Source organism: Anticarsia gemmatalis, chromosome 8 (assembly GCF_050436995.1).
Source record: "Anticarsia gemmatalis isolate Benzon Research Colony breed Stoneville strain chromosome 8, ilAntGemm2 primary, whole genome shotgun sequence".
Classification (NCBI taxonomy): domain Eukaryota; kingdom Metazoa; phylum Arthropoda; class Insecta; order Lepidoptera; family Erebidae; genus Anticarsia; species Anticarsia gemmatalis.
In genome coordinates, this window is record NC_134752.1 from 606537 (window position 1) to 631332 (window position 24796).

At 34.1% G+C, this 24796-nt stretch overlaps 1 protein-coding gene across 2 annotated transcripts in view; it reads left to right on the forward strand.

Moving 5' to 3' along the window:
• The window catches only part of AstA-R1 (allatostatin A receptor 1), a 209858-nt gene that overhangs the window by 69924 nt on the left and 115138 nt on the right, over nucleotides 1-24796 (forward strand). Inside the window, exon 3 of one of the 2 annotated variants that reach the window (XM_076117527.1) lies at nucleotides 24634-24652. The exons of the other annotated variant lie outside the window; for it this stretch is intronic. The gene's annotated coding sequence lies outside the window, so the exon portion shown is untranslated. The remainder of the gene's footprint in view (nucleotides 1-24633; nucleotides 24653-24796) is intronic. 2 annotated transcript variants of the gene reach the window in all.

A 24796-nucleotide genomic window follows, 5' to 3' on the forward strand; every position in this document is an offset into this window, starting at 1 on the left:
ACAATTTCTCCTTCATCCTTCTAAACAACTATTTTATGTAGGTAACTTAACTACTTTTTTCTAAGATTACGAAACTTACTAATTTGAAACCTCATCGACATGTACAGCCAGTGGGGGTTGGGTTATAACAAGGGTTATATAAATGTTCGTGACGTGTCTTTTATGTGGGTTCGAACCCTTTTACAGGTCCGATGTATGTTAACCGCGGTCACCGACAGTTCCTAAAGGTTTGCGTTTGAGATAACGATGTGATTATGTATAATGATTTAAATTGAACTATTTATTGCCTTAATTTTATTATTTGAAAGTGTTAGGTTCAGTTAACAATTGAGATAAAGTATTAAATCAGCTGTCAAGTCGATAAAAGAATAATCGCGGATGAACATAGTCATATGTAGGGTCTAATTAAAAAACTATATTTTTAAGTCGGTAACATACCAAAACCTACTGTAAACTGAAGCAGATTATTTTCTGAAAATTTTATCAAAATTGGTTTTCAAGACGCGTCATAATCTCAACATTCACTTCAAACTGAGGACCACCTTTTTTAAGTCGGTGATGACAAGTAAATTTTTTGAAGTCGGTGAAAAAGGCATTTCAATATTTCTATTTTAAATCCTAATTATGCCAATAACCGTCACTCATACAAAACAAACACAAATTGACGCTTTGTATCCTCTATAGTTTGACGTCAGCGAGTGGATCGCGTTGCGCAATTTATTTCGTTATATTTTTCATACTAGTTTAAATAGGAGTTCGGTATCAACTTCATTTCGTTAACAAAGCCTGTGCTTTTATATTTTAATGAAATTTATGGACGCACTTTCAATGGCACTCTACTTATTGTAAACAATAGGTATGGGACTTTTACCAAGTGACTTTTATAGAATAGTTACAGCTACCAATATGCGTGCAAAGATTTCCTTGTGTTCACAGTATCCTGTTTAGTAATTTAGTTAAAAAACAATCCCTCTTATTCATAAAAATATTTGGAGTTAAGAAAGGCTTATAAAGTGTTTTGTTTCTTTCACTCCATAGCGAAATGAAAAAGAGAAAACATATTATAGAAGCTTTTTAACTAAAATAGGTTTATAGTGTGTTTATGAATAAGAGGGTATGTGTTTAGTATCCTACAAGAGAGGCTTTTGCTGTGGGAATCGTGATCCTATCGATCCCATCAAAACCATGGACCAACAGTTACAAACGTATTAAAAAAAATCATTATCCAATGATTGAATGATTGATTTAGTTGTTTTAAAGGTTTGCACGTACATATATTTTGAAGATTAATTTATAGATAGGTAGATAACACAATTGGTTTAATACCTGAAAGTTAAATTCCCTTCACTATTTCATTGATACGCAAAAGCTTCACATTCCGAACCAACAATCGAACCTAGTATACTAAGCGTACAGCAGTAAAATCATTGATTAACGCCGAGAGCTGTGGTTGGCACACAATTGATGTGTGGTCGACTCTGTATGGTCACCTCTGTGTGGCCTCTGTATTTATGTGGTGGTTTGAAGGCTTTTATATAACAACCCTTATGGGATATGCATGTGTAAAATGTTTGCTGACCCGTTTTTCTGCTAATTCAAAACCTTTTGATTTGATTTTTTTATGATTGTTTTGAAAAAACTGAATAGCTCCGTAGCACAGTGGTTTAGGTTACCACGCCGCTACTATTGCGTCGGGTTCGATTGCCACATGGAATAATTATTTGATCCACAAATAATTGTTTCGAGTCTGGTTGTTCTTTGTGTCCGTTGTTTGTATGTTTGTAAAAGTCCCCGAGACACAAGAGCAATTAATTTAATGCGGGTTGTATTTTTTTTTTAATTCATTTGATTATCACTATCCGTGTACTAAGATTTTGTCAAAATATCTTAATAAGTATTTGGAGTAAAAGCGTCACAGAAAAATGGACTGAACCATTTTAGTATAATATTATTAAACCAATACTTATTCCCCACATTGGTGAAAATATTCGTTAATCCGGAAAAAAATCCAAATAGGTACTTATATAAAGTCGGTACATTTTCCTCTACACGTAACGGCTTGGCATCAAATGAGCAGAAGGGAATGTTAATTACACAGATTCCGGGAACATCCACATTTACATCGGTGTTCGTATGTAGGCTGTTTCTATGAGGCCTAGTTGAGAGGTCAATGAACTGTGAAAACTAAAATACTGATTCGATTAGAGAAACTATGAATTAATAACTGTAACTATCTGACCTGGCAGATGTAGCTTTGCCAAATAGATTATACTAAAAAGGCTATAACAAAATAGAGGTTGGTGATAAAAGAGAAGAGAATTTTATAAATAAGATAAACTTCCTTATTCTTTATTCCATGGTCTAGGGTTCGTGTGCAATGCAACACATCAATAACTTTTCGAAGTGATGTGTGTATTAGAAATGATTATCACTTGTTCCAACGGTGAAGGAAGACATCGAGCTACCTTGCATGCCTGAGAGTTATTTCAGTACTTGAAAGTATGCAATGTCCCCAACCCGCACTTGGCTAGCGTTTTGGACACAAGGCTTATATTGAAACACTCAGGTGGAATTTGGGTAAACTAAAAAGTATTTTTGGGTTGGTTTTGAAAAGTGAAAATGCTCTTCTTTGACTTCGAGCCTCCAAATTTCACAATCCGTTTAGCGTCGAAACCATAACAAACAGATTTTCATTTTTTTTTTTGACGTTTCGCTTAACTTATATTTTCTTCTTTATAGCAAGTGATATAAATATTGCGCCTGAAGACGTAACCTTAAAATAGAGTATAAATTTCTCACTGTTTTAACTACAAATTACTTAACAATAATTTAATTGAAAACTATGCTGTATTCTCTATTTAGTAGTCTATCTTGTTCTCAATTTCAGTCTTGAATCGTGTCTAGAAATGTAATGCCTGGAATACAACCTTTGGCACTCAGGACGTTGTGTCTTATCTCACAAATTTGTCTCGAGCAGCTGTGCTTTGCTATAGTCCGACTAATTAACAAGCGATGGAATGTACGATGCATTTAGACTTTAATTTATAATTCAGTGTACATCTATACTAAAAATATAATAAAGCTGAAGAGTTTGTTTGTTTGATTGTTTGTTTGAACGCGCTAATCTCAGGAACTACTGGTCCGATTTGAAAAATTCCTTCTGTGTTAGATAGCCCATTTATCGAGGAAGGTTATAGGCTATATTATATCATCACGCTATGACCAATAGGAGCAGAGTACCAGTAAAAAATGTTGCAGACGTTGCTCTTTATTAAAGAAGCTATAATTTTGAGACTATAATTATGGTGTTATAGACTATAGTTAAGTTATTTGTTTTCTCGTTATCTTTATAAACATTAAAAAATATTAATAGTACGCGGACTCGGTCTTGGAGACCAGCGCCCCAAGCATGTTCCGGAGAAACTATTTTTCAAGTATATTTACATGACTGTAAAACTCTAAATATTCTATAATACCGGAAAAAAAATTACGCTGACGACTACCAAATGACTTAAGCAACTATTATGACTCAACTATAAAAGAACAACCAGCTATTAGTATCCTAGCTTTCAAAGTTGCCATCAACCTTCAAATGAAACGAATTCTAAAAATAAATCGAATAAACGAAAATAGACCTTGAATTCTCCATTGGGCTAAAACTGTGTTAATTAAGGCACATGTTGATAAAATAACAAGATATATTAGCGATCAACCGGCGAGAGTCAATGTTGATAAATTCCTTGCTGCTACGCGTATTGATTGCCAAGCTGGATATGACTGCACTGTAGTTTGAAAGAATGCCTAGAAAATGTTGGACTAGTGATGAACATTTGGGTAGTTGACTGGGTTAATAAAAAAATATTAAACTCGTACCCGTAAGAGGTTTATCTAAAATGCTCAGACTTTGTAGCTTTTTTCGTAATTATTGTTGAAATTGTATTTATTACAGACGGAAACATTTTATTAGACAATAATTTTGATACCAACGAAAATATGACATAGTGACGTCACTACGTCGTATTTCCTTTTGGTTTATGTTTTAAAAATATGTTTTTAGATCTAATGCTGGTCCATTCAGGATTCCAGTGTTACCTCGCTAAATTTTAATACTACACTCATGCTTCATTCTATCATTGCTACTTTAAATCGTTTTAGTGTAAGATACAGCTTTATCAAACGTATGAAAAAAACCGACTAAGTGCGTTTCGAACTTGCATACGGAGGGTTCCGTACCATCATAATAGACAGACAGCGGAGGCTTAGTACTAGGGTCCCGTTTTACCCTTTGGGTACGAAACCCTAACAACGGACCAAATACAACTGGACCCAAAACAATTGTTCTCTCTGAAGAATTGAATAAAAGTGGTGTAGAGGTTGAAGGTTTGAACACGCCACACATTTTTCTAAGTGATTTGTGTATTGAGTAAACTATCAATTTGTTCCAACGGTGAAGGATGGAGAAAACCCTTACCTAGTGCGACAATAACGGGTTAAATTTGTTGTAAATTGAAACAATTTATATCACGACTGTTATACCTGAAAATATAGGCAGGGGTGTATGAAAATACTGGGTATATTACATACACTTCCTATGTCGCGTATGCCTGCGTTTCACCATAAACCTATGTAGTATAGGCTAGCCTATTGCCATTTACCGGGTGAGTTACCGTATTCCGGGCTACTACTTAGAAATATACTGAATTAAATTGATTAAAAATGAAAAGTAGCACTTTGAGTCTTAATTTAAACGTCTCTGTTTTTTTTAGGTCGGGAACGGTTATCAATGATCACTGCTAGCTATCAATTTATCAGAAAAATAATACGTTATGTTAAAAAATCGCTCCGCTACCCGCTCAGCTTATAGCACACACGTGGCATATCGTATGACGTTACACAGCTATATCCATCTGTTGACAATGGTAGTATTTTAAGATGCATTACGATTGTTTAAAGAGGCCACCCTGTTTGTGGACCGAGCTATTTTCTGATGGCTCGGTAATGTGTGTAGAGTTGCTCCACAATTTCATTTAGTGCTAGAGTAAATTTGATAGAGGAGAGTATCTTTGCTGATCGATTTTGTGTCTCTATTTTATATAGTACGTTTTTGGTACTTAAATTTTAATGCTATTATTTATGCTTTTTTAGAAGTTAATAAATTTCATTGCAGTGTATGAGAATTTCAGTCTAAACGAAAAAAAAAGTGTTTATGATGTTTGTGATATAAACTTACTAGTTGTTGATTATGAGTATGCTTTCCGGTCTATTTCGGCCACGGCGGCTAGTTTCAATTCTAATCTAATTTACGCTGATACGCCCGGAGGTAGTAACAGACTGGAGTTTGAAAAGCTGTTCGGTTTATAGTAGTCTTTATTTAGTATCTACTCTTTTTATGATATCGTTATGATTTTTTTATTTTTGACACTTTATTCAGTCTTTTCAGCACCTATATTCTGAAAGATTTTTCGACACCATGTTTTTAGCACCTATTGTCTGAGCGAGTGTGGTAAAACTGATAAAATTACGGTTCTCTTGTGTTTCAGAGTGAAAATGTTTCTATCTCGTCATATACCCTCTAGTTTCTGTCGACAAGTGAGACCTATTTCGTCTTACATAAAAGCACTGGACCTAAGATGATGTTGATTACATAATTTGCTCTTACTAGTACTAAGATTGCGTGAGATTGAGCCACAAGACCTAAAACTAACGAGGTGACGTCATAAATTTGATGAAGCGTAAACTATTGCATAACTTTCTTTATATCGTTTCTTTATTGGTACTTGTGTTTAGGTCTGGCATGTAATTTTATTGGTAGAATGTAGAACAGATAAGTGAAAATGAAGGTCAACTTTTTTTGGTAGTCAGATTTTTTTATGCAGTGCTAGCAGAGTTATGAATGTGGTAAGAAAAGATATAGGTAATATATAAACCTTATATATCTACTTTGGAATGCGTTTTACCAAATTTTGGTACAGATGTATAGAAAATATATAACCTGAACATAGGATAATTAAACAATTTTTTAACACAAGAGTCGTGTTTAACTAATCTGTCTTAAGATTATATTTTTCCCTTTGTAGAAAAAAAATCATTTTTTAAATGTTAAATGTCTTAAATGTTTAAGGGCTATTTGACTGGCTATTTTTTCCGTTATACGTGCCGTACGGAGAACAATTTATATTATTATATACAACAAAAAGAGAAACCCATTACCCTCATATTAGCGTGACGTTAAACGCTGCACAAGACATACAACTGAATGGCTCCATAAAGATAATGTACATGTTATATCTAATGACTGCCAACATCATGTCGTCGACTCGACGCCGCGCTACACTCACCAGCTTTTTCGAGCGACACTATCTTGTTATTGAATTTTTATTTGATTCCCCCCTTTTGTAAAGAAAATCTAGTATTTTTATAGGAGGTAAACAATTGGATTGAATGATTTATTGGTGCCACATACCAGAATTCAGAATTCATCTTCAATGCTGCATAAAAATTCTAATATTCAAACAAAGTATTAAAAGATCTTAATAATAAGTTTGCAAATGTGTATATTTGTATATATTGATAAGTATCTTCGTCTCATGTACGCAAATAATTAGTTACAAGCAAGTTTCATAATGAAAAGAATCTGGCTTACTTACAGTGATGATGATATTGACGTCATAATGATAGCTTTTATTAATTAATATCCTGCTAAAACTACACATAAAAATACCCTGTACGAGAAAATGACCGAGATCCCACGATATACATAAAACAGCAAGCCATTTTGGATTCAACGCCTCAACATTAATACTAAACAAGCATAATACAACACATAGTTTTAGTTAATCTGGTAATTAAATTACTTATACCATTAAAGCACGAAAGCAAATTAACAAAATTTAGAATTCTGGCCACAAAATGCACCTGCTAATTGCCGCCAAACATCAGTATTCATACCAAGACTCTAAAAACCGAACACTTATTCAAGCAGAAATAAAAGCAAAAACATTTTTGGCTACCCTACTCACGATTTACAATCTCAGTTCTTTTCATACCAAACGAAAAACGACCTTACAGCGTTTGAGATAGAAGTGATTTTAGCTTGTCGTGTTCCAGAACTATGAACAAGAAATTTCAGAAAAGTTCTTGCATAGTTTCCAAGTTCATAATTATGTTCATATGTACGTATTTTTGTCTTTTCTTTTAGACAAAGTACTTTTAACATGTCAAAGGCGTTGTTTCGTTCCCCCGTGTAATGTACACTTGCCATTATTTCGTTGAAAACGTAGCGTTGAAGAGTTTCTTGACATTTGGTAGGTTGCTGAGAAATGCGCTGATTGTTTCATATAATTGCTTTGACGAACGTTGCGTTAATGAAAGAAGACGTTTCTTAGAACGCTGTACTTCTCGTGTTTAAGTAAAATGTATGTACGTTTTGGCAAAATTGAAGTAGAAATTCATGTAAGAAAGTCAGATTTGAATTTAGCCAGGGCATTGTTCTGCCGGTGCCAAAAAATAAGCATTGATTTGTGTCTATTGAAAACATATTTATTGTTATTTCGATAAAAAAAATTTACACTTAACAAATATCAGAACCAATAATAAACTTTGAAATAGTGAAATATTTCTTTTCATCATATAAAATTAAATTCAGCATACTATCCGAATTAAAATACAGTAGATAGAATAAAGTGCAATCCTTTGAAAATATCAGTATCTTGAGTCCAAAATCCTGCATCTGTAAAGTTAAAGTTGGTATCTGTTCAAATTTCTAAATCTCACTTTCATAAACTGTACTTTATTCCTATCTTTCATTTAGATAAAACATATCTTTTGTTGAATAAATCTTCCAATTTGCTTTAGATTATATTTATTGCCTGAACCTGAACAATTAAGTCGTCTCTAGGATTTAAAAGGTCTCAGTTTGGGAGTCTCAGCTGAAGATTCGCTACAAAAGCTGTATTTATGTTACAGTATTAGTGTTAATTGTGTATAATTAAAAAGGATATCAGGTTCAAAAGGCAGGGCACTGACATTAAGTAAATTTAAAGATTTGTGTTTTATACCTCACCTTAAAAAAATCATATGAGTGACTAAGTTTTTTTTTAGTCTGATGTCCGATGGCCGGGTCTTAGATAACTGTAATAAGATAATCTCCGTTAGTTAAAGTGGCAGTAAATTAATGAAAACTACAGTCAAAATTTTACCTGATAAGCTGACTAATACTTATTTATAACTGGTGAACCGAGGCTGGAGAAGGGAGTAAAATTTTATTTGTAGACGTTACTAAGCGAGCTCAGTTCAATTCATTAACAAAACATGCTTTTAAAATTGAATAATCGGCTTTTTATGTAACTTTGAGCAGATAAGTAAAATATTAGATCCATAATTTAAGCATCAGCTTCCAAAAACAACTTGAAAACCACTCAAATTAAAAGTTATTTAATGTTATTACATTCCGGTACGTTCATTAACAACATTATTAGGTATAAGTGTTCCTTCTCGATCAAGTTACGTACAATTCAATTACAACTGGTCTCCGTAGGACGGTGTGATGTTCTTTTAAGGCTAGAATAATTGCAGCTCATTTTAAATGAATTATGGAGAGGAAATTGATCTGGGAGTTGAAGCCTCTCGTGGATATTTTTTAAGAAAATTTGCTGGAAAACTGTGTTTGATAAATTTGTTTTTGTTAAATTGTAATTTTATTTTGTTAATAATTTATTGCTTATGCTTCTATCAAACGTATGTGTATTTGGAGCATTTGATTATATTCGTTGCGCTGAAAGTATCGATTTTCCAACAGCAGTTTTTAGTTTTTTTTTTGTAATTGACAACTTATTTTTTGTTATAAATGAGATATTTTGGCATTACATTTTAAATGTCAAACTCTCGATACTCGACAATACCGACTGTAGAGAATTGCGCTACTGGCAATGTCGCACAACATCACTGGACATCGCTTGCAACACGTGTCGCGGGATATTTTGTTCCTGTGTCCCCCTGGATTTATTCAAAAGTGTATATTCACCAACTTTACTAAGTCAACTCTTAATCTTTTTGGTTTTTGTTAGTTTCTTTTTTCCTGTTGCAAATGATAAAAGTTGTAAGCCACTAAAAGCCGTTGGCTTTATCTAATGTTCGGAGGCTTTTATTTTTTATGTGGATAAAAATAGCAAGTGGTTTAAGAATATTATAGAAATTCCGTTAGTTACACTTAACTACTACTCACTTATTATTGAAATTGTTGAATCCACTGATATTTCTTCTGCATGATGCCATTTAACATATCTTCTAATTATAACTAGTAGTTCATGATTATCTAACGGCATTTGCGGGTCTATCGTGGTGGAGCATGGCACAGGACAGACAGGTTCTGAAGGAAAGAGGGAAGGCTTTGCCCAGCAGTGGGACATATAAAGAGCTAATGAAAGAACAATGTTCATGTACTTTGGGTCAGTTGTGGTACAGTAAAGAATGTATGATCTTGGATGACAAACTAACTCAATGCTAAAATTCATCGTCGGCTTTATTAATTAAGCCGGTAGAGCGTAAAAGACAAACAGACTTTGCATTTATAAATGAAGTGAGTATGTATGGAAGCTGGAACTATTTTTTATTTTTATAAAGCAACCGTGTCAAGACCATATCAATTTCTCGCTGCTACATAAAAAAAATATTCTTTTTTCCATTAGCTCAACGTTAAATTAAAAATGCTATCATACATTTTAAGGACAAGAAAATTTCATAAAATTCTCTCTCTCGCAGGTCATAATTTATTCTAGCAAGCGTATTTTTAGAAGCTCACGATTACATCAGGAAACATATAATTATTAAATTCACAGTGAAAAGTGCTGTAGAAACATTGAAAATGTAAAAATAACGGTATATTTTTAAACCCTATTTTTACCTCATCATGAAAGTATAAAAGCCGTAACACACATTACGCGGTTGCGAGTCGAGACGTTTTAGATGCGTGAAGTGCGCTATTCAACGGCGTTCTTACATACGAGTGCGAATCGAGTTTGAGTGTCCTATGCAAGCTGAAACAGTTGCTATAAATAGTTACTTGTTATCCGACAAGTGTTTGCGTGTGTAGTTGCGCTCACTGGTCGGTAAACGATTAGTGGGTTTAAACAACCCTTGCTGCGGTAATTCTGTAGATGGGTGTCCGCATAGAGCTGAGCGTCTCCGTGCTTTGGAGAGCATGTCAAAATTGGCCCTGGTTGCTTTTTTTTCAAATAGCTTTGACAGTCGTTAACAGTAGTCTCAAGATAGAAAGTCTGACAACCAGTTTTACTGATTTACTGAACAGTATCGTGTTATAACTCAGATAATTGGGTTGTGGAGGTCGGATAGGTAATCGCTCCATATAAAATAATGGTATCCAGCTGCATCAGGTGAGACTGAAAGCCGACTCTACCATAGTTGGAAGAAAGGCTAAATAAATAATAATATGAGACAGTCTGCTTATGTAGTCTGATCGACAGAGTAAGAATATTATGTTGTAGATAACACTCGCTGTACTCACGCCCTAAAGCGCAGCCGTCCCGCAATCGCATTAAGTGTGTTGTTACTTTAAAAACCCCTGTTTTCATCTCATCACGGAAGTATAACCTTTTTACTGACGGTTCATTTGTTTTCTGTACTGTATCATGTTTAATTAGAAGCCTTGATGGTTACGTGGTTTTAAGGATGACTTATTGTGTTGGAGTTTGATTCTCGTGCGATGGAAATTTGTAAAATACAGTCAGCAATTAGTCATCATGATTACTGACTGAGGAAATGGTTTGAATTTATTCAGGGAAGGGCTGAAACTGAAATATGATAAAAACACAGAATACGGCTCTTCTGAAGCTGAAATAAACCGTGCTTACAAAGACGACTAGACGAGAGCTCAATAATTTAGGAAAAAAATAACAACGAGACTACATATTATATTCAAAAGAATTAAAGAATATGATTATTAATTTTCATCAAAATACTCCAATAAACCATAAACTAAACTAAAATAAAGCTAATCAAATATCGAGGCTAATGTACCCAGGTTAATTTATTAAATTGGGTACGAAAGTTTTATAACAAAATATTACACGAACGAACTGCTGTAGTTGGCAGTTACTGCTAGTTATTTAGCAAAAACAAGTGTGGCGTTCGGTTTAATTAGTTTGAAATGTACGAATTTCAAACATAAAGTTTTCACTTAAAATTCGGTACCGTGTGCAATTTGAGGGTAGCTGTATATTTCCTATTTTATTCTGGGCTTGAGTATTTTCCCGTTAGTGGTTCGGCTCTAAAATCGGAGTTTTATGTGGCTCTATGCCTTTTTTAAAGCTCACCTTTCGGATTTCAGGTTACTATAAAATAGAAGATTTAAAGCGCTTTTTTCTAGTTTCGCCCATACAGTATTTAAAAGTCCCAATTTTACTTCTCTACGGTTCCGCTTGCGTTCAAACTTCATCCCTTTATAAGCCGCTTAGGGGTCGAATTTTAAAACAAAAGTAACCTATGTTTGATCAGAATTGTTAACTATGCTCACATTCTCTCTCTTTTGTACAATATATTGTTTAATCCCTTAGCGCCCCCATACCTTAAAGAACGTTTCGATTTCTTGCATGACACGCATTCAAGACTCCTGCGATCATCAGAAAATTTAAGATTGAAGATGCCAGTGCATTCCACAAAGTTTGTTGATAGATCATTTTCTGTTGAAGCTGTACGATTGTGGAATGCACTACCAGTGTCAATACGACGTGCTCAATCCTTACCCATTTTTAAAAAACAAGTTAAGGAACACTACCTTTCGCTACAAAATTAATTATTTATTTTATGTATTTATTAAGTATGTATTTTAAATATATTATTTGTGTATCATTTATATATATGTATGTTTATATTACTCTTTTATATACGTATATGTCAATATTTATATATTCACTATCTACACTCAATTGTACTGCCCTCCTTCATTCAACTGCTTTTATATCTCTCCATCCAATGGTTGCCTGGAAGAGATTGCCACTGTGCGATAAGGCCGCCAATTGTACTTTTATTTTAAGTTTATTTTAAGTTTGTTCGTATTTCCTTTATGTACAATAAAGAGTTTTCATTTCATTTCATTTCATTCATTTCATTTCATTTCATTTCATTTCATTTCATTTCATTTCATTTCATTTCATTACATTTCATTTCATATGTTCATGCAAAATTTGGGCATAATCTGTTCAGTGGTTTAGTCGTGAAAGTATAAGATAGACAGATGTAGCAAACAAATATTATTTCAAACAAAATCCCCCTTAATATTACAATAGCAAAATGAATTTTCGTCCAAAATCCACCCTATTGATGAAACTTAATTTATCTTGATATAGAAAATCAATAGTATCGAAAAATCTTTTTGTCCCAACGTCTTTTCGATCCAAAACATCATTACTATCCGTCTTCAGATTGAAAATTATTATCTTATCAGCCATTTTACAGTTTTTCACACCATTCCTGGAGAAATACGACCTGAAAAATGGCCTCATGGACTACTAGACATGAAAACCCACAAAATAAAAAGAACTTTCAGTTGCAGGTATAAGGTAGAATTTTCTGTGGCTTGCAAAAATCCTTGTACAATTTATCACAGTCTTTTTAGCAAGGAATATTATTTTGGGGGAAACTTTTAGGCTGTAGTTGTAAGCTTGGTTTAAGTAAAGTTTATGTCTTGTAAAGATTGAAGTAAAGCAATCTGGAATTAAGTCAATTTGTCAGATTTGAAATGTAACAAATGGCAAATGGAGTCTGTTTTTTATAATTTTAAAGGTATGTGATTCGCCATTTTTCATAGAGTAGTAGTAGATAATAGTGAAATAAAGTCATCAAGATTAAAAAGTAATTATTTTATCAGTACATACTTGTGCAGGTGTTGAGTGTTATGTGTTTCGTACTTTGATAAAATGTCTTTCGTACGTTTTTTTACAGTTTATGTCCCAGCTTTTCTCTGCAAAAGTTTTAGCGTAGTAAACGCTGATGTTAGTTGGCCATAACGTTGAATAAAAAAAACATATTCACACATTTAGAGTTATATTTTTATAACTGCTAAAAAAAGCTAACCCACAATTGCCAGCCTGGTGGACTTAAAACCTAACCCGCCTCAATTTTGGGAGCCAACCATGGCCTAGCAGTGAGATAGTAATGGATTTAAAAAACCGCTGAAACAAGAAATTCACTTATAAATTATAATTTTAATTTATAATATCCAAGATTACTTTCCACGATAATCTATTTCAAGTAACCGGGTCACCAAAATAGCTGGAATTTCATTCCATTTTGATTCAGTTCAATGTTTGAACCGAGATTGGCAATCTAGCTGCTAATTGTGGTGATTAGTCACTACATTCGTGGTAATTTCCTCTGGGAAGGTTTAATATCCAGCTCTCGGCTGATGAGCTTCGAGTGGCTGCTATTTATAACTTGGTGATTATTAATTAGATTGTCTGCGTCTTTGTTTGTTTTAGTATGATTGATATTGTTTTAACTTGTTATGTAGAAATTACTCTGTGGCGTTTTTGCAATGTATACTACTGTTGATCGTGAGGTTTTGGGTGCGATTTTCGAGTCAGAGATTTTTCTCATATTATACTGGTTTTTTTTTAGGATTAGCCCGGGTTTAGTAACGTTTTCGGTAAATGGTAATAGACTCACTCTTAGTACATGGGACTAACATTTTTAATGGCGAAACGTGAGTGTTTTTATCCACATTTTCTACAGGTTTCGGTATAACAGAGGTGATGTTATATGTTCGCATATATTTGTACAATAAATCACGCTTTTATCCCGTAGGGGTACGCAGAGACCACACAATAATAATAGCCAAAAAACCTCTCAAAAAGAATAACATGTTTTTTACGCACTAAAAAGCCTTTAAATCCCAAACCATCGGTTATACAAACAGTGTTATCGTTATCTTTATACAATTACAGACAATATTTACTTAGTAAAAGAGTAAATCTCTTTTATCTACGCGCGTGTTAGTTATAGAGGTAAATGCGTTATGTGTGGCCTTAGGGCGCGTTACCACTATGTCGTAACGATTAATTTGTCGTTGGCCGACTGTCGTCTCTAGCTGTTTCCATTATAACAATTGTTTGTCGTCAAAAAATTTTATCGTATCTAGCCGTCCTCACTGTCACAATAATGTGACGTTACTGCAAAAAATGTCGTAGACGTGTCTACATGTGAACACCTCCATTTAAACATATGAGCCACGACACTTGAAACTACACGATTATCTGTGGTCACGACATAGTGGAAACTCGCCCTTAGTCCCCTTACGCATTAGCAGTTAACCGCGGGAGCGGCTAACCACGCGGTTACAGTTTAATATGCAACCGCCTAAAATTTCTTGTCGATTAGTGATATTATTTTTTAACTGCCTCTGTGGTCTGCTTTTGAAATGTTGATTGATGCGACCGGGATCGATTTTCGAGTCAGCCAGAATGGTTTTAAATTTTTATCAAATTTTCCGTTATATCAGCCCTGGGTGTCGTGCTTGGCATATAGGAGCTAGCCACTAACACATCATACTTGAGGCTATTTTTTAATGAGAAATGCAAGTGTATCTCAATCACCTTCTTCTTACTGCTTCATCTTCAATTATAGGAACTGTGAAGTTATTTAGTGAAACGATTGAAGAGACTTCATAAAAAATCTCACTAAGTCATTTCTTAATTATTTAATTGTTCAACTAAACCGAGACTATCAACCTACTTAAAAAACAGTGCAACCTACATAACGTCTTTTATAAATAAAACTAGCTGACCCGGCAAACGTTGTTTTGCCATGTATATAAATTTTAAAAAAGTGTCACTGAGGGGTATGAAAAATAGATGTTGGCCGATTTTCAGACCTACTCAATATGCTCACAAAATTTCGTGAGAATCGGTCAAGCCGTTTCGGAGGACTATGGCAACGAAAGCTGTGACGCGAGAATTTCATATATTAGATATTCAACAGTACATCCAAAACAAAAACAAATACATTCTATTTTTATTACAAATCCGGGCGCATCAAGATTTCATTTCGAAACTAAATAGCTAACAAACAAGTCGACGCCTGTTCACACAAACCTGATTGATACTGCGCGTAAATAATGCTCTCAGATACACTCGGATAAAGGCTGTTTTACACGAAACTTGTTACAGGGTAGAGTAAAACTGTAGCACGATAACGACGTTTTGATACTTTGAATAAAAAAGGACACTGAATATACTGAATGTAGCAACATGCTTTTATCGTTCAGGTGTAGGCAAAGACCATAGTCAGACTAAGTGAGAAACAGAGAAAAAAAAGATTGTTTTTTTACGAAAAATACTGAAAAAACAGGTTTCCCATTGCTGATTAAGGACATTCTAATTGAGGAAGGAGGCTTTTAGTCCTTCACGTTCGCTAAATACGGAATTATGCCATTAATCCATATGACTATATGACTATATGACTGGCATTAATGACCATATTAGGTCATTAATGCCAGTCGTCGAATGCTAAACAAAATTCACTGATTAAAAAACACAGCTTCGTACAAAGACGGCGAGCTTCATATAAACCAACCTTTATTTATTTTTTCATCATCGCAGAGTCGAATCTCGTGATTTCCACCATAAGTCTACTTGAGCGATGTAAATACATTTCATATTGACTGTATGGCTTATTGAAATACACCTCTGTACGGTTGCCATGGATTTGAGTGGTTTTGAGACGAAATGCTGGCTTTGATCGAATTTACTTTCTATTTGTCAGTGTTAGTTAGTATTGCTGTGAGAGATAAAGCTTTTGTTTTGTTGGATGTCTTGACTGTTTTGTACAATTTAGAAGAAGTATGTACTTATGTTGATTGGTTGGAGTGCAAAGGTAACATTCAGAGTAATTTTTTTTTTATATCTGTGTCTGTCCCACTGCTGTGCAGAGGTTTACTCCCGAGTGAGGAAGGGGTTAGGCTTTGATTCCACCACGCTGGATAAGTGTGGGTTGGGGAATGGGTATGACGTTTCTCACGTTTCTCGAAATAATTTTCAAGAAACGTGTTTAACATTTAGTTAGGATTATAATAAACGGCCATGAATTTAAGAGCCGAAAAATTATTAACTAAATAAATTGCTTATCTTTGTATAATAGTTAAAACTAGCAAGCATTTATATTGAGTAAAATAAAATAAAAATTAAAGAAACAGATTTTTTATAAAAGTAACTACTATTTTACCGAACCTTGAACTTTCTCTGTACAAAGTTTAAAAAAAAAATCAGTAGTGTAGTTTATCCTTGCAAGTATAACATACAAACAGACTTTCACATTATATGGAAAAGGAGTATATAAGCATTTCGTTCAGAAGCATGAAAAAAACTACAAAAGGGAACATTTACTCCCACACGCATGGCACCCCTACTCTATCAATAAAGCCATGGTGATTTAATATAGGAATGAAGGGGATGAAGTTTTTTGATGTGGCGGCAAAATATACGCAGATGTAGCGAAGTGTTTGTATCTGTTTGTCTGAATAATTCATTACTTAAAGTTATTGAAGAAGTCAGACTGCAGAAATGTCAGCAGTACCACGATTTTCTACCACTATCGACTGCTGAAAACCGGCTAGTTATCGAAATTTTGACATTTATAATGTACTGCCAAAAAAGTTTCTACGACAGACAGTCAGAGGCACTGATCAGATTTTCATACAACATTTCTCGATGACAGTTCGGCTGTCGATAGTCGATAGTAGTAGAGAATTGAGCTACAGTAATCTTTGAAAACTGTCCTTGAGTGTTTTGGAAACATACTTTCAACAAACAGTAGCTCGATTTTTTACCACTATCGACTACCAACAATCGGCTAGCTATCCATAAATTTTGAATAAAAACCTGATAAGCACCCCGTCGAAACTAATTGTTTTAAACATATTAAAAGGCTAAATCTGGATACTCGTAAGTACCGATTGTATAATATTACGCTACAGGTAATTTCCAGCAATCAGAAAACAGTAGAAAAAGTTCACAATTTTAACAAAGAAGATTGTTGGAAAACCATCATAATACGCTGTCTGCTAACGACGTTGAAATCTTAAAGAACTTAATCCATAACAACTAGTTTACGTAAACGGAAACATGCCTTAAGACTTGAAACACGCTCTAAACACAAAAGAACTTTCCCCTTATCATTCTCTTCGAAAGAGATATATGGACATTCCAGGAAATAAAAGGCTTAAGTCTCACTAGCGGGAGTTCCGCATAAGCCTGTTTAACATACGAAGAATTGACTCGACTTCTGACCTCACTTAGAAATTCTTGGAAGGTTATATTCGAAATTTTGCTAAGAATTTGCGAAGAATTTTTATCATGTTTATCTTGTAGTTCATGCCCTTTGAAATAAAAGTTTTTAATTGCTATATTTAAAGTAGTGGTATCTTATGGTAGGTATAATTGTGCCTCCTACGCAGAAATTTGAAGGCTCAAACTCAAAGCTTAAGGCATTCATCTCTGACTTTTGGAAGTTATGTGTTCTAGGAATAAATTATAACGGTTCGGTTCAGGCTGTTACGTTTAAGTGGGATTGGGCGGGTCTTATTGAGGTATTCAGTAGAAGGCTTCAACTTAATAAATGCCTGAAGGTAGACTTTAAGGTATACCTAGAAAACTGTGACTATACGACTGAAAATCGTTTCTTTAAAAACGATACATTTTTTTCATACTCCTGGGTAGGAGTCTCCTCCTGAAAGAGGGAGGAGCTAGGCCTTGAGTCTACCACGCTTGCCTAGTGGGGATTTGAAATTTTGCATGACTTCAAAAATACGTTACGCAAGTAATTGAAAATTTTATACAAATCGGCACATTCGTTTTGAGGTAAACACAAAAAATATCAATAATATTTTTTAGTATTAAGTATGGTTAACCAAATACCATTGAATTTACTAAATACGAAAGCAAAAAAAAACAAAATGAACATCAACTACCTAAAAACTAGCCACAAAAAGTGACTTATCATTGCACAAAACTGTTCAAAACCAAATTAATTTGAAATTGAATTAAAACAACAAAACAACAGAACTAGTTGGCTTTGTTATAAATAATTGTATTGCATTGAGAGCTAATGGGATTAGACTGGAAGTTCAAGTGGGGGCTCGCAAAGTAGTGAAGAGTCTCACAATGGTTGGTAAAAAGTACTTTTTATTCGCTATTGAATACATAAAAAGTATATTTATCTATTTGTATGCGTATCTTCTTTATTATTTTACTATATTTTATGATTTTTATTTCTACAAATTATTTATTTTTTAACTAACAACATACTATATTTAACTTACTTGGTATTGACTAAAGCGATTGTATGGCTAAATATAATTTCATTCAATAATTCTTAGCTTCAGTGCTTTATCTTTCCTTCTTCTTTACTATAAAGCCAAAGATACATTTAAGGACTAACGTTTATTCACATCCATACACCTTGTCAAACACGACTACCGGTTACGAGTACTACGCACCTGATGATATTAGAACACTTGAAAAAATACATAGACAATAGTCTCCCTGATACAATTTTAAATAAATGAATTTCATATTGAATGTGATTTGTACGATTCCATACAAAGTTGCAGTCAAAAGCGTGATTTATACGTGACAATGTTCTGATGAAACAGTGAAAATAAATTGTTACTGAATATTGCGCTCGTATTTTATAAAACTTTTTATTTAACTTGCATTGCTGATGTGTATTCAATTCATTTTGTTTTGGGACATTTTCGAGAGTTATGACAGTGCGAACATTTTGAATTTGTACTAAAATATAAATGCGTAAATGTACCAGGCTCTTTTTTACGCTGTCGTAGCTAAGCTGAGAAACTTAATATGACGAAATTTAGCAAACGAATAGTTGAAGACCATAGCCAAATATGGTGAAATATATTTTGTTCAAAAACTTATTTGTTTTAACCTAATTTCAACTGACACTAATATGCACAACGGATCTTACACGCGGTGATTAAAAAAAAAGTTACCTGTAAATATTTACAAAATTAAATAAGACAAAATAAAGGCAAGCCAACGAAATTTTCGACACTAGCTTCACCAAATTATATTGTCACCAAAACACGGACTATTTATACAAACATACAAAACCCAAAAACACAGACACTTCTATCAACACAAAAGTATAATCTTTTGTTTACTTGCCATGTCGGCCATATTGTACAGGTAACTATCACACCTCATAAATAATTGCTTTATGATTTAACACTTGCAGTGGGACCTCCCACACACAGTTGCTCAATCCTCCCTTTACGAGTTAAGTTTGTATACTCTCATTGTATAATCATTACTAGCTGACCCAATCGCGTAAGAACTTTCGTACCCTATTTCAACCCTTGAAGGGATGAATTTCGATGTTCCCGTTGAATCCCGTTCCCATGAAAAATCCTTGTTTTGCCATAAAACTAGACTGATTAATAGACAGAATTAAAAATAGTAAAATACCTTGGGTGTGTATGAAACTTTATACACATAATGTAGTCAGTTAGTAATCTATACCAATAAAAAAAATAAAAAAAAAAATCTTTAATTACCAATCACAGAATTTTTACAAGTTTGTTTATCTTAAGCCTAGTTAACATAAATTCAGATCCTTGAATACTAGTGATATAATAATGTTTTCTCAGCCGATTTTTGGCTGCGGCTAATTTATTAAAAACAGTCAACTGTGCAGTAGCTAGATTCTCTACTACTATCGACTACCGAAAACCGGCTAGTCATCGAGAAATTTTGCACGAAAAACAGCGCCTCTAACGGGCTCCTTAAGAATTATTTCAGCAGTACTTTTCAAATGTCAAACTCTCGATACTCAACGGTACTGACTGTATAGAGATTACCGAGAATTGCTACTGGACTTTGTTTATAGTGTCCAAACGTGGGCACAATACACAATACCCTCTCTATTTCTCTCATAGCTTGGCGAGGCAATAACTGACACTTCTAGAAATCAGACATAAGACTGATGGCTTTACGTGCTCTTCACAGCATGTCAGGTCACTTCAACTTCCTACTAAGAATTTCTTGACAGAAACCTTATGAAGTGTTGGGTGCGACCCAGTATGCGAACCCAAAATCTCAGCGTGAGAATCGTATACAAAAAATATTAAACTTGTACTCTTAAAAGAATTATCCAAAATGCTCACACTTTGCAATTTGAAATGGTAATTATTGCAGACTGTAACATTTATAAGACACTCATTTGATACCATCAAAAATAAGACACTGTGACGTCACTATGTCATATTTCTATACTAATACTATACTAAAGACTATATTTCTATTCTATACTAATACTATTCTATTCTATACTAAAGAGTAGCTGATTTGACTGATAGTCCACTACCGTATTCCAATATTATAAAGCGTAAAATCATTTTACAATTTGCCACGTACTTCTACTAAATTCTATTATCTTCTCGTTTACGACATAAGTTCCACAAATTCTCTCCATACAAACTCTGTTATACAGTCATTATGTACAAAGATAGGTATGTATTTCTAACTACATTATGTAAAACAATCTACACCACTATTATTGTTATATTTACAGTTAAATAGATAAAGTTAAGTAATTTTAGGCGTCTGTATGTATTTAATGTAATTTAAACTTAGGATTGCGGTATACTGTTAATATAGTTTAAACTTCTGTATATAACATTAAATGTAAAAGCGGCAAGATGTGTCAAAAAAAGTACTTTGACATATTTTTTTAAACGGCGACTGTTGTCTTTGACAAAATATCACCCAAGATGCTACCCAAATAATGTCGTCACAAGTATAATTTGACGGCATTAAATTAGTGATTAACATGTTGCTTAAGTCTTACCCTCTTATTCACAAACACACTATAAACAATTGTTTTCTCCTTTTTCATTTTGCTAAGAAGTGAAAGAAACAAATTATCTTATAAGCCTTTTATAACTTCACATATTTTTGTGAATATGGCGGTTATTTTATTTCAAATCTAAATACTATATAGCAATTTTATCACAGCTTAAGCATTTAGGATGTACATTTTATGTGCTTTGTGCAGATAAAATGTACTAATTGAATGTAATAATTTAATTGTTTAATTAACCCATTAAAATACCATATTGTTTGCTCCGTGTGGGAGCACCCACCACCACTAGCGTTATTTGCTACAATCAGTACTATCAAGTGACATTTAAAACATACTTCAACAATCCATGTACAATTACATGACCTCGTTATAAAATAAAGGTAAATTAAACACAAACCGAATATTTTAAATGAAACGTCTTAAGAGATATTAGATTGTCTGAAATCCGGGGAATAACTCGAGTAGGCCTGTAATACTTTTAAAGAGCTCTCGGAAACGCTTTGCTATGGTAATATTATTTGAAGAGAACCCAAAGAGAAGGTTTGAAGGAACGTCATTGTGAAGGTTAAATGAAGAATAACTGCTGGTTACGACTTTAATTGAAGGTTTCAATTCTTCTGGATAAGTATTAGATAGCTTAAGGACTGGAATCTTGACTGATCTGTTCATACATTTTACACACAGTTTTTTTGACATATGAGTTGTGAAACTGGCCCTTAATATGATTATGTAGAGCTTAAATCTGCGAGTCTCTTTAAGTAGAAATAGTTTTTGAAAGATAAAACTAGCTTAAGAATTATATTATTTATGTGTCGCGGGGACTTTAACATACGTACAAACAGACAATAAAAGAAAATTATTACATTTTGTACGTTTGTCTATTTGTTTTGTGTGAGAACTGAATTCATGTTCTCCCGACATAGCGATAGCGCTATGGCAACCACTTAACTACTGCGCCACGGAGACGGTATACAATTTATAATTTGAAAGTCTCTTATATTTATTTTAGTCTATTAATCAGCTGTTCTTGCTATATTCATTCACACAAAATTATAATCTAAGAATACCATTCGATAATGTTAAAATGTATGCACAATTTGCATGCTCCCTGCGCTAGTTAGGAATAATTTATGAGTTCCGATATTTCTATGAATATCGTTAGTTCATTAAAATTTATAGATCGAAGCGAATTGCAGTCTACCGCGACGTAAGTGAAAAATACGTAAATTATTTGATTCAAACTAGTAGCAAAGACCGCGAATTTGTTCGTCGGGATGTTGAAAATTTAGGTAAAGTAAGTCTATTTTTGATCCCCGTTGCATTGGTCTAGATCAGGGGCTCCCAACCTTTTCTTAGTCCGGGACCACTTTTATATTACTCTTGTTAGCAGAGACCACTTTGTAAGTATATTAAAAATAAAGCATAGTAAACATTCTGAAAATTTTAAATTTTTAAGTCTTTGGCGGACCATATTTTGTCTTCCACCTACCACTGGTGGTCCGCGGACCACCGGTTGGGAACCACTGGTCTAGATGATAAAACATAATAGAAAGACTGACAGGCATGAAGACATACGTACATTCTATTAGTGTGGGTGTCCTTGCTGAAATAAAATTTCTCCTATACATAAAACTCTCTCCTCTCAACTCTCCATACATAATATCACGCCTGTTATATCCGTAGGTGCAGGCAGAGGTGTAAGAAATACACCTACGATTCTCTATTACTATCATCAGTCCCATTTATGAGGCCTATCGCCGTAATATGCATGCACTTTACCAAACTCAAAGTTACTATTGTTAAACTCCCATATAAATAACAAAGACCGATAGCACTTTGCCCGACTCAGGAACAGAGCCCGAAACCTCATGATCAGCAGCCATACACACCCCAACCGTGCCAAAAAGGCAAAAGAAAATTTGCAAAAACAAATTTCAATCTATATCACTTTTCAGACTAATCACAAATCAATTAGAGTTCAATGACACTGACTCGATAATGACCAAACAACCAAACGTAATCTGCTTACAAAACAAATAGAATCTCGAATTGATCACTGAAACGATAAACACGATATTACTAATGTACTACGAATTACCAATCTTTCAAAAGAACTACGTTTGATAAAATTCTATTTGATAGGCTCTTTCGTGATTTTAAGCTTATTATAGAACCAGCTAACCTCGTTCTTGTATTTCAACCCCTATTTCAGCCACTTAGGGGTCGATTTTTTGAAATATAAGTAGCCTAGTTTTGCCATCGTGTAGTTCAGCAATTTAGATGAAAGCCTTAAATGCAAGATTCGATTACAATGTTTCAAACCCTATTTAAGCCACTTAGAGGATGATTTTTCAAAACGTATATAGTTTTTTTTATATATCTTGTTGTTTTTAAAGTCGTTTAGCAAATTAGAATTTTTTACAATTTGCGAGAGCTCAGAAACTTAAGTGCAAATAGTTTGGAACTAAGACTAGTATGTCATAACTTTTAATCTTTCGCCTTGCCTGTTTGTTTTATACAGAACTAGAAGCCGCCCGCGATTTCGTCCGCACGGAAACCCTTCCGTGTAAGTCCCGATGCCTCAGGAACTCCGGGATAAAAAGTCTAAGCTTATGTGTTATTCTGGGTCTTCAGCTACGTATATACCAAATTTCATCGTACTCGGTTCAGTAGTATTTGCGTGAAAGTGTAACAAACATTTATAATATTGGTTGGATTACCGAGAACACGCATTTTTCCGGACATTTCGGCGCAGGTTTTTCAGGCTGTGGTCGAAGGCCATATGTTTTTTCTTTCAAAAGTTTCAGAGACATCACCGTCCGTCGCACGGTTCAACAGTATCTTGGTTGCGCACAACTTGAAGGTTTCCAATCTAACTAGTTGGCAGTTAGATTGAACCGAATCTCTTGGGAATATCTGCATGACGATGTTTTATTATTACACACATTATTTGTGTCTTTTTCCTCATTTCTACCGATAGTACAGACTGCCTCTGTGTCTATTGTAGTGTATACGACTGATTTTCATACTTTATCGTATAGTTAGTAGTGAACCAAGTACCAAAGTAGATCAAGTCGCCCGGAAGGCCTTTGACATGGCTTAAAGTTTGGTATTTTAGTTGATACCAAGCGGGATCGACTTTTTACGTGCCGTCCGATGCACGGAGACGCTCACTTCAATTACCATTATACGGTCACCTATAGAATAACCGCGCCAAGGGTTGCTTTACCCACTGATCGTTTACCGACCGGTGAATGCAGCTGGCTATGAGTGCCTTACAACTGGTGATCACCAAGCTCTTTCCGACCCGGCAAACGTGTTTTCTCATATAAATTTAAAAAAAAAATGTGTCACTTAGGGGTATGAAAAATAGATGTTGACCAATTCTCAGAACTATGCTCACAAAATTTCATGAGAATCGGTCAAGCCGTTTCGGAGGAATACGGTAACTAACATTGTGACATAGAAATTTTATGTATAAGATTTATTACCTAAGTGTTTTGTTTCATAGTGTATACGACTGATGACAATGTTTAAAGTACGCAGTCCATTATATCGGACTTCCATTTTGAATGACCAAACTAAGGAGTAATACAGTTCTGCCTACACCTTTGTGTTTCGGCGTGAATAAATACAAGCGTTTCCTATCTGAACTCACCTGGTTCTTTTCGATTCGATATTTTCTTTTCCCGTTTCCCATTGTGGTAAATTAAAATGATAATGAGTGTTTTTCTTTCATTACAGATCAGTATGGCTGAAATTGGTGAGTAAGAGGTTTTTTATCACATTTTCAGTATTTTTACAGTAACGTGAAAGTGGTATTGCTTGCAAACGAAATACAGGTTTTCAACAAATTTGTATGGAATAAATCGTATTTAAGTTAGTCGAAGAAAATGAAACGTAATTT